Consider the following 15,217-nt stretch of genomic DNA (forward strand, 5'->3'; position numbering starts at 1 on the left):
TGATGATGACCATGGATTTGCTGTGCTGAACGATCTGGCGGGCCAAAACTTTGTCGGCGGGTAACTCGCCGCGAGTGAGATAAGCCAGGTAAGGGAGAACCCAATCCGGAATGACATGGAGAGCTGCCACGAGCCGAGACTCGGGATCTGGTATCGCCAATTCCTCCTCTAAGGGTAAGACCACGGATGGCTTATGCAAGATATCCAGAAAAACATTAGGGGGAACCGGTTTTCTCTGTGAGCCGAGTCGCGAGAGGGCGTCAGCTGCCTCGTTGAGTCGCCGATCAATATGGTCCACCTGATAGCCATGAAAATAACCCGCTACGTCAGACACAACTCGTCTGTAAGCCGCCATCATGGGATCCCGAGAGTCCCAGGTACCCGAAACTTGTTGCGCCACCAAATCGGAATCGCCAAAACACCTGACTCGTGTTAGGTTCATCTCTTTCGCGAGTCGTAAGGCATGAAGCAAAGCTTCATATTCCGCTGCGTTATTAGTGCAGGGAAACATGAGTCGGAGAACGTAACAGAACTTATCTCCTTGAGGGGATACTAACACCACACCAGCCCCCGAGCCTTCCAGCTGCCTAGATCCATCAAAGTAAATAGTCCAGTAGGTAAGGTCAGGCCGGTCTTCCGGGACCTGTAGCTCGGTCCAGTCGTTAACGAAATCAACTAGTGCCTGGGATTTGATAGCTGTGCGGGGAGTATACAGTATGTGATGAGACCCAAGCTCTATCGCCCATTTGGCGATTCGTCCTGTTGCCTCCCGATTCTGGATAATGTCACCAAGGGGAGCAGAACTTACCACTGTGATCGGGTGCTCCTGGAAGTAATGCTTAAGTTTTCGACTCGCCATAAACACCCCATAGACCAGTTTTTGCCAATGCGGGTATCGCTGTTTGGAAAGAGTTAACACCTCGCTGATAAAATATACTGGGCGTTGCACTGGGTATTCCTTCTCTTCTTCCTTTCTTTCAACGACCACAGCCACACTTACTGCCCTGGAATTCGCCACGATATACAGAAGCATAGGCTCCTTTTCAGTCGGGGCTGCCAGGACTGGCGGGTTAATCAATTGGCGTTTCAGGGCCTCAAGCGCCTCGTCTGCCTCATTTGTCCACACGAATCGATCGGACTTCCTCAATAATTGATAAAGAGGAATCACCTTTTCCCCTAGGCGACTCACAAAACGACTTAAAGCCGCAATGCGACCTGCCAGCCGTTGAACTTGATTAACATTCGCCGGCTTTCCGAGAGAGGTAACCGCTTTGATCTTGTCCGGGTTAGCCTTGATGCCGCGCTCCGATACCAAGAAACCCAGCAATTTTCCTGCAGGTACACCAAAAACGCACTTGGTAGGATTTAACTTCATCTGATATACTCGTAAATTATCAAAGGTCTCCTTAAGGTCTTCCAATAGTGTCTCCCCCTGGCGGGTCTTGATCACAATATCGTCGACATAGGCATGGACGTTGCGACCAATTTGGTTACGAAGACATTTCTGGATACAACGTTGATAAGTCGCCCCCGCGCTTTTGAGTCCGGAAGGCATGGACACATAACAAAAGGCCCCGAAGGGGGTTATGAAGGCTGTCTTCTCCTGATCTTCCACGGCCATCTTGATCTGGTGATATCCTGAATAGGCGTCCAGAAAACACAATCGTTCGCATCCCGCCACCGAATCAATGATTTGATCAATGCGGGGAAGAGCGAAAGGATCTTTGGGACAAGCCCTGTTAAGGTCTGTATAGTCAATGCACATACGGAAAGTGCCATTCTTCTTGAGTACTAACACCGGGTTAGCCAGCCATTTGGGGTGAAAAACTTCCACGATGAACCCGGCGGCTAAAAGGCGGGCGACTTCTTCTCCAATCGCCTTGCGTCGTTCCTCGTTGAATCTGCGAAGGTACTGCTGGATAGGTTTGCATTTTGGGTCAACGTTAAGATGGTGCTCAGCGAATTCTCTCGGTACACCAGGCATGTTATAAGGTTTTCATGCGAAGATGTCCCGATTCTCACGGATGAATTCGATGAGCGCGCTTTCCTATTTGGGGTCCAGACCCGTCCCAATGGTGAACTGCTTGGATGAATCGCCAGGCACGAAATCGATCATTTTAGTGTCATCCGTCGGTTTGAACTTGAGGGGCGACTCAGAATCTGTAGTCGGCTTCTTGAGTGGTGACATGTCGGCCGGGTCAACATTGGCCCGATGGTGTTTGAGCTCTTCCGCCGCACAGGCGACTTCCGCATAAGTCGCGTCCCCTTCTTCACATTCCTTTGCGATCCTTCTATGTCCATCAACCGTGATGGGTCCTTTAGGACCAGGCATCTTGAGCTTGAGGTAGACGTAGCACGGGCGGGCCATGAAGCGGGCGTAAGCCGGTCGCCCGAACAGCGCATGGTATGGGCTTTTCAGCTTGACCACCTCGAAGATTAGAGACTCCAACCTGTAATTCTGCGCAGTTCCAAATGCTACTGAGAGCCTGACCCGGCCTATGGGATAAGCCGACTTGCCCGGGACAATTCCGTGGAAAACTGTGGTTGAAGGCATCAAGTCTTTCTCCAATAGATTCATCCTCTGGAAGGTGTCGAAGTATAGGATATTGATGCTGCTGCCACCATCCATTAATACCTTTGACAGGGTGTAACCCCCACTTGGGGAGCCACGACTAATGCCAGGTCGCCCGGGTTATCTATTCTTGGCGGGTGATCCTCCCTGCTCCAGGTTATGGTCTGCTCGGACCAGTGGAGATACCTGGGAATCGCTGGCTCAGTTACACTGTACGCCCGGTGACTTACCTTTTTATCACGCCTGCAAGCATTAGTGGTGAAAACGTGGTACTGCCCATTACTTAGCTGTTTGGGATTGCTGCGGAAGCCCCCATTGTCATCCTGGTCCTGTGGAGCCCCCTGTGGGGGCGGCTGCTGGAAAACTCCCGGCGGGTTGTACCGCCGCTGGTGGTGTACCGGGTACTTGCCGCCACCTGGTTGCGGGCCTCCCTGAGCCCCCTATTCGGGAAAGCCGCCGAAGGGGTTCTGCCTTTGGTTGGACGCGGTGTGTTGGTCCTGGCGCCGGTTTGGATCTTCGTTTTGGCTCTTCTTGATTGCCTCCGCCCGAAATTCTCGCATCACGAAACAGTTTTCCCAAGAATGACTCGCCGGGCCGTCAGCCGTGGAGTGGTGCGGGCAAGGGCCCTTGAGTAACTCTTCATAGTTACGTGGCCTTTTCCCACTGAAGCCTCGGTTCTTCTTTTTGCCATCATTAGCATTGGTGTTGGCGACCAAGTCCGAGGGCTCCTCCTGCGGTCTACGCTTGCCATTGGTCCCCTGATTGTGACGGTTGCGCCCCTGGAAACGGGTATGGTTTTTGGACGACTCGCCCTTTTTGGGTGAGTTAGCCTTGCCATCCTCGCCGGGATCCTTAGTATCATCGGCCTCGGCATACCTAGTGAGGGTGTCCATTAGTTCGCCCATGTCTTGGACCTTCCGTTTGAGTCGCCCCAACTTCTGTACTAAGGGCTCGTAATGACAATTGTGCTCGAGGATGAGCACAACTTGAGCCGCTGTAATACCATCTGACGAATGAATAATTTCTGCCACCCGCCGCGACCAATGGTGGGCCGATTCGTCCGGGCGCTGGACACAGTGTTGTAGATCGACAATCGTCATTGGACGTTTGCAGGTTCCCCGGAAGTTTTTGATGAAACACTCTTTTAACTCGGCCCAGGACTGGATGGAATTGGGAGGCAAATTTTTCAGCCAGGTGCGTGCCGACCCCTCGAGCATCATAGTGAAGTATCGGGTGCAAACCGCCTCGTTTACGTCGAGCATGTCCATGGCAATCTCGTAACCCTCGATCCATGACGTTGGTTCGAGGTCTGGTGTATAATTAGGCACTTTCCTTGGTCCCTTAAAGTCTTTGGGCATCCTTTCGTTCCGAAGGGCCGGGGATAAGCATGGTACCCCAACTCGCCCTCCGCCACCTGCGAGGGGGGCTGGGGCGTCTTGGATATTCGGGAGATCTCGGCCCGGCGGGTTCCGCCCGGGCGGGTTGTCCTGCGTGAAGTGTCGCGGCCCACTGTTTACGGCAGGCTGGTCCTCCGGCCTGCTCCTGGTATAGCTTGCCTGAGGGGTGGAGTGCAACCTCTCGAGGCTATGTGAGAACTGGGCGTTTTGAACCACCGCTATTTTCAACATCTCGATGGCGTTCCTCGCTTCAATCTCAGCTGGGGTGTTGCCGTGAATCGGACGGGACTCCAGGTGGCGAGTTGCGGCAAGCACGTTATCCACCGGGTTGGAGAAGTGGCCTTGAGGGGTCCAGAAACGAGGAATTTGACCCTCAGTCGGCTGAACCGGCGGGTTAGGTGGGCGGCCCGGTCCTCCTGCCGGGGCGGCTCCCATCCCGGGGGTTCGGGGGGTGTCGAACAGACGGGTCGGGTTGAGGTCATGGGGCAGGCGACCCTGGTGTCTCCGCTGATGGACAACATCGGAGGCGCGCTGCTGTCTTTCGAGCCGCCAGTTTTCAGTGTTCTATCGCATCCTTTCGGCCGTGATTTGGGCTTGTCGAGTCGCGATCCTGGCGGACTCCATCTCAGCATCCTACTGGGCCTTTGCCACCGCCTCTCTGAGCTTTGCTAACTCTGCGTTTATCTCCTCTTGGTTCTCTGGCGTGAGGGGAGTCGCCATTAGTCTCGTGATTTCCGCCGCTAAATCCACCAGGACTGTGGATGCACTTCTGGATGTCCCGCCGGTCCCATCGCCTCCGATAGGGTTTTGGGCGGGTTGAGTTGCCCCAGCCATGTAGATGGCGATCTGGCGGCGGGTTCGATCAAGGATTTCCGGATCCATGGCCAGCGAGAAGCCTCCGAGACCGTCCCCATGGAGAGACCGGATGGAATCTGAATCGCCCATGGATGACTCGTCGTCAAAGTTGACCGGGTAACTTCCTGAGTCGCCAAGTGTTCTGGTTCCTCCGATCCCTGCGTGAACCCCACAAAGACCGGGCGAGTTAAATTCTGTGTTATGACTGGGCCGACGTACCTGGCCGGCTCGACGATGTCGGTGGAGATGTCCGGCTCAGGAACGGATGATCCGATCATGCCGATGAAGATGTTGATCTTGCCGAAGGGGACCCTGTAGCCAGATTCGATCGAATTCGCTTCAGGTCCCCATCGCTGGTTGTCGATGTAGGTTATCCCGCGGCGGCTTCGAGTCATGAGCGCCGTCGCGTAACTCCCAAACCCTGGTAGGGCTCCCTTTGAGAACTCAACTCCACCGTGCGTACGCCCCACGGTGGGCGCCAACTGTTGTGGTTTTGTCACGGCAGATGTCCTCGTGAAAGGACTTAGTATGGGAGCCATCGCACCTTGGTGGCGACTCAAAGGGGTTAAACGGGAGGAACACGGCGATTTACCCAGGTTCGGCCCCTCGAGAGGAGGTAATAGCCTACGTCCTGCTTGGTGTGTATTGATGTGGATTCGATTACAAGGGAGGCGTAACTCGCCTAACCTAGCAGTCGATGATTTCTAACCCACCCTCTCCTCCTTAGGACTCGCCTTTATATATAGGTCGAGGCCTTAGGGTTTACAAGAGTCCCTTCCTTATTACAACTCGTGACCATTGTGGTCTCTAAGTCGCCGTCCTTCAAAACCCGGAGACCTTCCAGAAATCATAACCGTCCCGCAGCCTTGAACCGGCCAGGCCGAAGCCCGAATAACCTAGAGGATGAATCGCCTTACTGGTAACCCGGCCCATCTTGGGCGGGTCATTTAATAGGTAATATCCCCAACATGGTGGGTCAGGTCTATCCGGCCTACGTGCCACCAACGCCCGCGCCTCTGGATGGTGGAGGCAAGACATTGGAGTGTCGTGTCTCACGCCGGCTTTGCGCAATGAGCGCATGCCAAAGGACTTCAAAGGACCCAGGAAGGTTCCCAATTACTCGCCAGATCTCCAGCCCGGGTCATGGATCGAGTGCTATGAGCTCGCAATGGATATGTGGACGTTAGCGAGGCGGTTTGCGCGAAAACTTCACCATGATGCTCAAAGGGACGACACGCACTTGGTTGAAAAATTTGCCGCCTAACTCTATCAACACCTGGGCGAAACTGAAGGAGCACTTCATCAAGAACTTCAGAGGGACCTGCAAACGCCCGATGACCATCGTCGACTTACAACACTGTGTTCAGCGGCCGTACGAGTCGGCCCACCACTGGGCCCGGCGAGTTGCGGAAGTTATCCATTCGTTGGAAGGTATTTCGGCAGCTCAGGCGGTGTTGATCCTAGAGAAAAATTGCCACTACGAGCCCCTGGTGCTAAAGCTAGGGAGACTCAAGCGAAAGGTACAAGACATGGGCGAGGTGATGGACGCCCTTACCAGATATGCCGAGTCGGATGACACTAAGGATCCCAGGGAGGGCGACGACAAAACCGGAGCTACCCGCAAGGGCGAGTTGCAAAAGGGACAATCCCAGTTCCAGAACCGGGGAAATAACGACCATGGCGGGCATGGCAAGAAGCGGCTGCAGGAGGGTCCTGTAGAGTTTGTAGCTAATACTAATACTGGCAATTCAAACCAGCGTCAGAAGAAACGGGGCTTCAGTGGGAAGAAACCGCGTAACTACCATGAAATGCTTAAGGGCCCGTGCCAACAACACGCCACAGTTGATGGACCGGCGACTCACTCATGGGAGGATTGTTATGTGATGCAAGATTTCCGGGATGAGGCGCTCAAAAGGAGCCAAGGCGGCGAGCAGGGTCAACGATAGGAGCAACCCGGCCCGTCCGGGTCACGACAGGCCGCCTTCGGGGGCTTCCCCAACCAAGGACCAAAGGGCGGGTCACAACACAACGCCGGTCAATACCAAGTTCATAACCAGCAATATCACCCACCGGGAATATTCCAACAACCCCCCCCCCCCCCGCGCAAGGAGACCCCCAGCGATAGGAGGAACAACGGGCAGTACCACGTGTTCACCACTAACACCTGCAAACAGGATCGCAAGGTAAAGCACAGAACTTTCGTAGCTGAGCCGGTGCTTCCTCGATACCTTCACTTGTCAGAGCAACCCATAATGTGGAGCCGGGAGGACCATCCGCCCCAGGTCGACAGCCCTGGCGACTTAGCCCTGGTCGTGGCTCCTCAAGTCGGAGGATACACCCTCTCCAAAGTCCTTATGGACTGGGGCAGCATCATCAACATCTTATACTTCGACACTTTCCGGTGCATGAACCTCCTCGAGAAGGTCCTGATGCCATCGTCCACGGTCTTCCACGGTATTGTGCCTGGTAAGTCGGCATACCCCATCGGGCGGATCAAACTTAATATGGCTTTTGGCACGGAGTCAAGCTACAGGAGTGAGTCTCTCTTGTTTGAGGTGGTCAAGATCAAAAGCCCGTACCATGCGTTGTTCGGATGACCGGCTTACACCAAGTTCATGGCCCGCCCATGTTATGTTTATCTCAAGCTCAAGATGCCTGGACCCAAGGGAATCACCATCCACACGACAGAAAAATAGCCTAAGAATGTGAGGAAGGAGATGCCGCCTATGCCGAGTCAGCTTGCACGGTCGAGGAGCTCAAGTTTCACCAATCCCGCGTCAACCCGGTAGACATGACGCCGCTCAAAAGGCCGACCATCGATTCTGAGCCGCCCCTCAAGTTCAAACCAGCACACGACACCAAGGTCATCGATTTTACGCTGGGCGACTTAACCAAGCAGTTCACTATTGGGGCGGGTCTTGACCCCAAATAGGAAAGCACGCTCATTGAATTCATCCGTGAAAACCTGGACATCTTTGCATGGAAACCTTCTGACATGCCGGGTGTGCCGAGAGAATTCGCTAAGAACCATCTCAATACTAACCCCAAGGTTAAGCCGGTGCGGCAGTACCTCTGCCGGTTTAATGAAGAGCGCCGTAAGGCGATTGGAGAAGAAGTGGCCTGGTTCCTTGCCGCCGGGTTCATCATCGAAGTTTTTCACCCGGAGTGGCTAGCTAACCCGGTCTTGGTACTCAAGAAGAACGACACTTTCCGTATGTGCATCGACTACACAGACCTCAATAGAGCCCGCCCAAAGGATCCGTTCACCCTTCCTCACATTGATCAAATCATTGACTCGACGACGGGTTGCGAACGTCTGTGCTTCTTGGACGCTTACTCATGATACCACCAGATAAAAATGGTGGTGGCAGATCAGGAAAAGACATCCTTCATAACCCCTTTCGGAGCTTTCTGTTATGTGTCCATGCCATTTGGGCTTAAAAGCGCGGGGTCGACTTACCAGCGATGCATCCAGAACTGCCTACACAGCCAGATAGGCCATAACGTCCACGCTTACGTGGACGACATCATGGTCAAATCTCATCGCAAGGAATCACTGTTGGAAGATCTCAAAGAAACATTCGACAACCTGCGATTTTACCAGATGAGGCTCAACCCCACCAAGTGTGTGTTTGGTGTCCCGGCGGGGAAGCTGTTGGGTTTCTTGGTGTCAGAACGAGGAATCGAGGCCAACCCAGAGAAGATTGCCGCGATTACTTCGCTTGGGAAACCAGCCAACGTCAACCAAGTACAGTGCATGGCGGGTCGAATCGCGGCTTTGAGCTATTTCATAAGTCGCCTTGGGGAGAAGGCCATCCCTCTCTATCAGCTACTCAAGAAGACCGATCGTTTCGTGTGGACGGATGAGGCCAACGATGCTTTCGAAGCCTTGAAGCAGCAATTAGCTAACCCGCCGGTGCTAGCGGCCCCGGCGGACAAGGAGCCTATGCTCCTGTACATTGCGGCTAATTCCAGAGCCGTCAGCGTGGCAATAGTTGTCGAGCGAAAGGAGGAAGGGAAGGAATACCCCATCCAAAGGCCAGTATACTTCATCAGCGAAGTCCTTACTCTCTCCAAGCAACGTTACCCGCATTGGCAAAAGTTGGTCTTTGGAGTGTTCATGGCAAGTCGAAAGTTAAAACATTACTTTCAGTAACACCCGGTCACGATCGTCAGTTCCGCTCCCCTCGGCAACATTATACATAACCGAGAGGCCACTAGATGGTTTGCTAAATGGGCCATCGAGCTGGGTCCTCATCAAATTCGGTATACACCGCGGACGGCTATCAAGTCTCAAGCGCTCATGGACTTCATCAATGATTGGACCGAGTTACAAATCCCTGAGGAAATACCAGATCTTACATATTGGACCATCTACTTTGATGGGTCCAGACAGTTGGAAGGCTCGGGGGCTGGCGTGGTGATAACTTCGCCTCACGGTGACAAGTTTTGCTATGTCCTCCGACTCATGTTTCCATGCACTAACAATGCAGCAGAATACGAAGCTTTGCTTCATGGTTTGCGACTCTCCAAGGAGATGAACCTCACAAGAGTGAGATGCTTGGGAGATTCCGATCTGGTGGCGCAGCAGGTTTCTGGCACTTGGGATTCACGAGACCCTTTGATGGCGGCTTACAGACGGGCTGTGTCGGATGTCGCGGGTCATTTCAGTGGCTACCAAGTGGATCACATCGATCGACGACTTAATGAAGCAGCGGACGCTCTTTCCCGCCTCGGTTCACAGCGTCAGCCGGTTCCTCCCAATGTGTTTTTGGATATATTACATAACCCGTCAGTAAAACTGCCTTCGGAAGAAGACCTGGCGGTACCAGAGCCCTAATCTCAACTTGTGGCGGCTCTTGACGCCACTCCGGATTGGGCGATTCCCTATATGGCGTATCTCACCAGAGGCGAGTTACCTACCGATGAGTTGCTAGCTCGCCAAGTCATCCGCTGGTGCAAATCTATGGTCATACATAATGGCGAGTTACATAAGCGTAGCACCTCCGGAGTATTCCAAAGATGCGTTTCTTCTGAGGAAGGCTGTATGATCCTCAATGAGATTCATGCGGGCGATTGTGGTCATCATGCTGGATCGCGATCCTTGGTTTCGAAAGCTTTCAGGCATGGGTTCTATTGGTTGACGGCTCACGCAGACGCGGAGGAAATCGTTCGTCGATGTGATGGCTGCCAAAAGTTTGGGCGACAGCCACATGTGTGGCTCAGGAATTGCAGATGATACCAATCACTTGGCCGTTTGCTGTCCGGGGGCTCGATATGGTCGGCCCTTTCAAAATGTCGTCTAATAAAAAGACTCATCTGTTGGTGGCAGTTGACAAATTTACCAAATGGGTGGAAGCAGTACCTGTCAGCAATTGCGATGCCGAGACGGCTGTCAAATTCTTGAAAAAGCTAATTTTCCGGTTTGGATATCCACATAGTATCGTTACAGATAATGGTACCAACCTTTCCAAAGGTGCAATGCAAGAGTTTTGCTCACGGGAGCATATCCGACTTGATGTTTCTGCGGTGGCGCACCCTCAGTCTAATGGACAAGCAGAGAGGGCGAATCAGGAAATATTACGAGGGATTAAGCCCCGACTCATGGTGCCCTTGGAACGCACGCCAGGATGTTGGGTGGAGGAATTTCCATCAGTTCTGTGGAGTATCAGGATGACTCCAAACCGCTCCACGGGTTTTACTCCCTTTTTCCTGGTCTATGGGGCAGAGGCGGTGTTACCAAGCGACATAAAAAATGATTCACCGAGAGTCGCCGCTTACGTGGAGCAGGATAACGAGTCAGCACGGCAAGACTCGCTGGACGCCTTGGAAGAGGAACGTGACTCGGCTGCGTCACGGTCGGCGATTTACCAACAGGATCTACGCCATTATCATAGCCCCCGGGTCAAGAGCCAAACTTTCCAAGAAGGCGACTTAGTGCTCTGTTTGATTCAAGATCATACCGGTATGCACAAGTTGTCGCCTCCATGGGAGGGACCGTTTGTCATCAGCAAGAATCTTCGAAACAGCTCCTACTATTTGATGGATCTTCGTCCAGATCGACCAACCACGGAGGTTGAGACAACTCGCCCGTGGAACATAGCCCATCTGCGGCCTTATTATAAATAGAGCCATGAGCTCCCTTTTTCTATTTTATCAAGTTTCTGTAATACGTGAATTATGAAAGCAATAAAGCCGACACCCACGAATTTCGGGGTCCTTTGCCGTTTCAGCTTTTGAAAGCATGAGTCTTTATTGTTCTATAAGTCGCCCAAACATGGACGCTATCAGCATCAGAGAGCATAAGTCACCATGCTGCACTTATTTCAAAACTGGATGCTAGTAAGCCAAAGAGGACCAAAAGTTGCCATGTCGCACGGTTCAAACATAGGCGCCTTATGTGGTTTTTTGGGAAGTAAACCGGCTTACTTGGGGGCTACTAGTCCCCAAGTCGTTTTGCAGCAAGAGCGTATATGCTTATGTAATCCTATGCCTGGTTTCTTCCTAAACCATAGGTCACTTGGGGGCTTCCACTCATTGAGTTCAGCCTGAATACCCTTTTGGCTAGCGAAAAATTACCGCATTACAAATGGTTATACTGGACTATGTGTTGAACAAGTCGCCACATGGACCTATGTACTCAAGGGGAGTCAATCTGTTATTTTGACCCTGAACTCATCTTGGTTAAAACATAAAAGGTACCGGCCAGAGTCACACATGGAAAATAGAGAAACCATTGGTTCATCGAACCCGCTTCACAGAAGCATTGACTCGCGCCTGATCAGCCGGTCTAATATAAAGAAAGCTTTCTTAAAAGTCTTCCCAAGGGTAACACTAGAGTTATTTAAAATCGTCTTATCCTATCGAAACTCATTGAGTCGCTAAACTTTTCTTTACACTGGTCTTGATTACAACTCGCCCCGGCTTATGTTTTTCCTTACCCAGGGGCTGATTTATCTCTCGCCATGATTCAGGGGACTGGTGTACTCCCAGACATGCACTTGCTGAAGTAAAGGTATGGTTTTTCCTAAACAGACCAGTACAAAATTGGAGCCATTGCTTGATTCATGCAAAAGTCGCTGGCGAGTCAGAAAAAGGTTCAGGGACTACAAGTAGGTTCCATCAAGAAGACAATATGGCATGTTTGGTGTTTCACACACACTAGCAAAATAATTACATGGCTCTCATGGCCAAAATGGGCATCATTCCTCAGCAAAGGAAGAATCCATGGGCGAGTCAAGCCGCCGCCGAGTCACCTTGCTTTGAGATTTCGCCGCTTTCAATTCGTAAGCCGCCCAGTTTCCAGTTACACTTGGACAAGGCGATGAACTCATCCTCCTTAGCCAGGAAGTCAGACAAGTCCAAGTCAAGGTTAAAAGGATTCCGGGGGCGGCTGGGAACCAAGCTAGCAATCTGATATGAAGGAGGCATCACTTTCTTTTTATTTTCATCATGGGCGGATTGATACTTCTTCAGGTGAAAACTCGCCGCCATTTGAGTCACCGCATAGTGCGATTCTACGATGGTTTGCTTATAATCCACTTAGGTGAATTTTGTGCCATCAACCTTTAGCTCAGGGTAGCCGGCGACTATTTCCTCAGTTTTAAGCTCTGGGGCATACGCAAGGCACCGACTTAGGGTGTTCAACACACCTGTTCGGGCAGCTGATCTCTTTAGTTCTTCTACTTGAGGAGGAAGCGTGGACAAGAAGCCGAGCATTTGCTTGATGGTCATTGTTGGTTCTTGCTGCCCATCACCGCCTTAATTGATAACACGCCTCCCGTGTACAGCTGCTCAGCAAAGGTGTATATGGCTCTCAATTTGGTCATACAGTCGTCTGGAAGTTTGACGGCTCGGGCACCTGCAACAGTGGCATAAGTATTTGTAGATTTTTTTATCCTAACCTCGTTAGTCAAAAGAAGTTCGACGATCAAACTTACCAAACATGGCGACTGTCATATTGGATATATGCTTTTCAAGCCAGTCAACTCCTGTTGGGCGGCTTTCAATTTTTCTTCTGCTTGTTCAGCACGCTTCAAGATGGCGGCTTGGTCGGCATTGGCTTTCTTCTCAAACTTCTCCTGGTCAGCCTTCATCTTTTCTAACTCGGCCTGCAGCAAGCGGAATTTAGCCTCTAGCCCATAGTAAGCATCCTGTTGACCAGTCAAATTCTTCTTCAAGTCGGCTATCGCCGCCTCACTCTGGGCCATAGACTCCTGCACATAATATTTGGGGAGACAAGTCTCAGAATTTTTGCAAGCAATACTCCTGACACTTGGGGGCTAATGTATGATTTTTCATCAAAATGTCATACCACATACAAGACTCGGCTCATCTTCTAAAAATATGACCCGGCCCTTGGGGGCTACAGGTTGAACTTTTCTATTACAAGACCCGACTCATCTTCTAAAAAGATGACCTGGCCTTGGGGGCTACAGGTTGAAGTTTTCTATTACAAGACCTGGCTCATCTTCTAAAAAGATGACCCGGCCCTTGGGGGCTACAGGTTGAAGTTTTCTATTACAAGACTCGGCTCATCTTCTAAAAAGATGACTCGACCCTTGGGGGCTGCAGGTTGAAGTTTTTTATTACAAGACCTGGCTCATCTTCTAAAAAGATGACCCAGCCCTTGGGGGCTACAGGTTGGAGTTTTCTACTACGAAGACCCGGCTCATCTTCAAAAAGATGAGCCGGCCCTTGGAAGGCTAATGAGTATAGGAACATATATCCGCATACCTCGTGTTTGGTCCTCATAAGTCAGAGCAGGCTTTTGTTCAGCTCAAAGTCCTTCTCCTGGTGAGTTGTGAAGCTGGAGCATAGTTGGTCGAACTCCAGCTTCTCGTATTGAGGAAGTTTGAGGTGTTCTGAGTCGCCATCAGGAGAAAGGCGATTTCCCTTTGATGTATGTTTGGAGAGCACGACAGTTGGAGGAGTAGAGTAGCCAAAGCCGATGACCATGACGTCTGGATCGTCGGTCGCCTTGAGAGGGCTTGGCGGGTTACTCGGGCGAGCGGTTTCTTTCAAAATGATGGGCGGGTCATCCCGGGCGTCGGGAATGTCGCCTACAGGAATGTTGCCTCCAGGAATGTCGCAAGCCGCCTTTTGCTCCCTTTCAGCCTCGGGAATAGATGTGTCTGCACCTAAGGCATTAGATGATTGTTGTGCAGGAGAAGAGTCGCCGGTTTTCCTTTTCTTTGCTTGTGCCCTGCAATAAAGCGCCAAGGTTAAAAGCACATGTTATGGTTTATAGAACTTGGGTTAACAGTGTAAACTTACCCTTGCACGCGAACCATTGGCGGGAGAGCAGAGATAGCCGAGTCACCAGATGAGGGAGGATAAGTCTGGCAAAGACAAAGATTTGAAAGTCACAAGGATGGCGGGTTATATTTCACACATAAAAAGATATAACAAGACATGCGTACCTCACTGGTCCGTTTGCGACCGGTAGCCTTCTTGGGCAATCCAGTGATCAAGTCGCTAGAGCGACTGCGGGTCTTGCGAGAAGGGGTGAATCTTGCTTTCTTCAAAAGGAAATCAGGGTCCATGTAAGCATGAGGATGAGATATGGGGACTTTTCCACAGATCCGCCTGGCTGGTCTAGGGGAAGAAGAAGGTGAGTCGGAAGAAATGGAAATTACCTCGACTGCATCATTCTTTCTCTCATCGTCATCACCCTAGATGAAAAGGTATATGGTATCAACTTAAGTCGGAACATGTAGAGAAGGGACAAGGAAAAAGCCTTACCTCATAAATTGCCTCGTCTGCATGAGAGTCGCCAACAAAAGATGAATCTTTGATAGCTGTTTTCTTCCTGCTCACCGTCTTCTTCTTCTTGGGTGGCGCCTTGGTGGACTTTGGGGGGACGACTTTGGGACCCCTCCTCCAAAACACATCGATTCTCTGACAAACAAAGGCCGGTTTTTAACCATGAAAGTTGCTAAAGTGTAACAAGACAAATGGCGGCTTAGATTCTTACTGGAGGCACCGGGTTGGTACGACAGAAGCCTCTAAGGCCGATCTTGGCACATTCTTCCAGAGACTCGCTAGTTAATCTCTTGATGACTCCGACGATTTCTCTCTCTGAAAGTTGGCGGCATCTGGCGCGCTGTGGATGCTCTAAAGTGCCATCATAATCATACATCAACCCGTCGCGGCGGCTCAAGGGAAGAATATTCCACTCTATCCAGTAGCAGAACAGGTCGATCCCGATGAGCCCGTTGTTGTACAAGAATTTCATATCTGAAAAAAGTGGAATGAACTCCGACTTTTCTTGTTCAGTAAGCTTGTCAGGGAATTTGAAATCCATAGGCAAGCGATCCGCTCTGAAACCCAGGAGAGGGTTCTCGCCTGGTGGAGCAGTGTTCTTGCAGTAGAACCATGACTCGGCCCATCC

This window comes from Hordeum vulgare, chromosome 6H (assembly GCF_904849725.1).
Source record: "Hordeum vulgare subsp. vulgare chromosome 6H, MorexV3_pseudomolecules_assembly, whole genome shotgun sequence".
Classification (NCBI taxonomy): Eukaryota; Viridiplantae; Streptophyta; class Magnoliopsida; order Poales; family Poaceae; genus Hordeum; species Hordeum vulgare.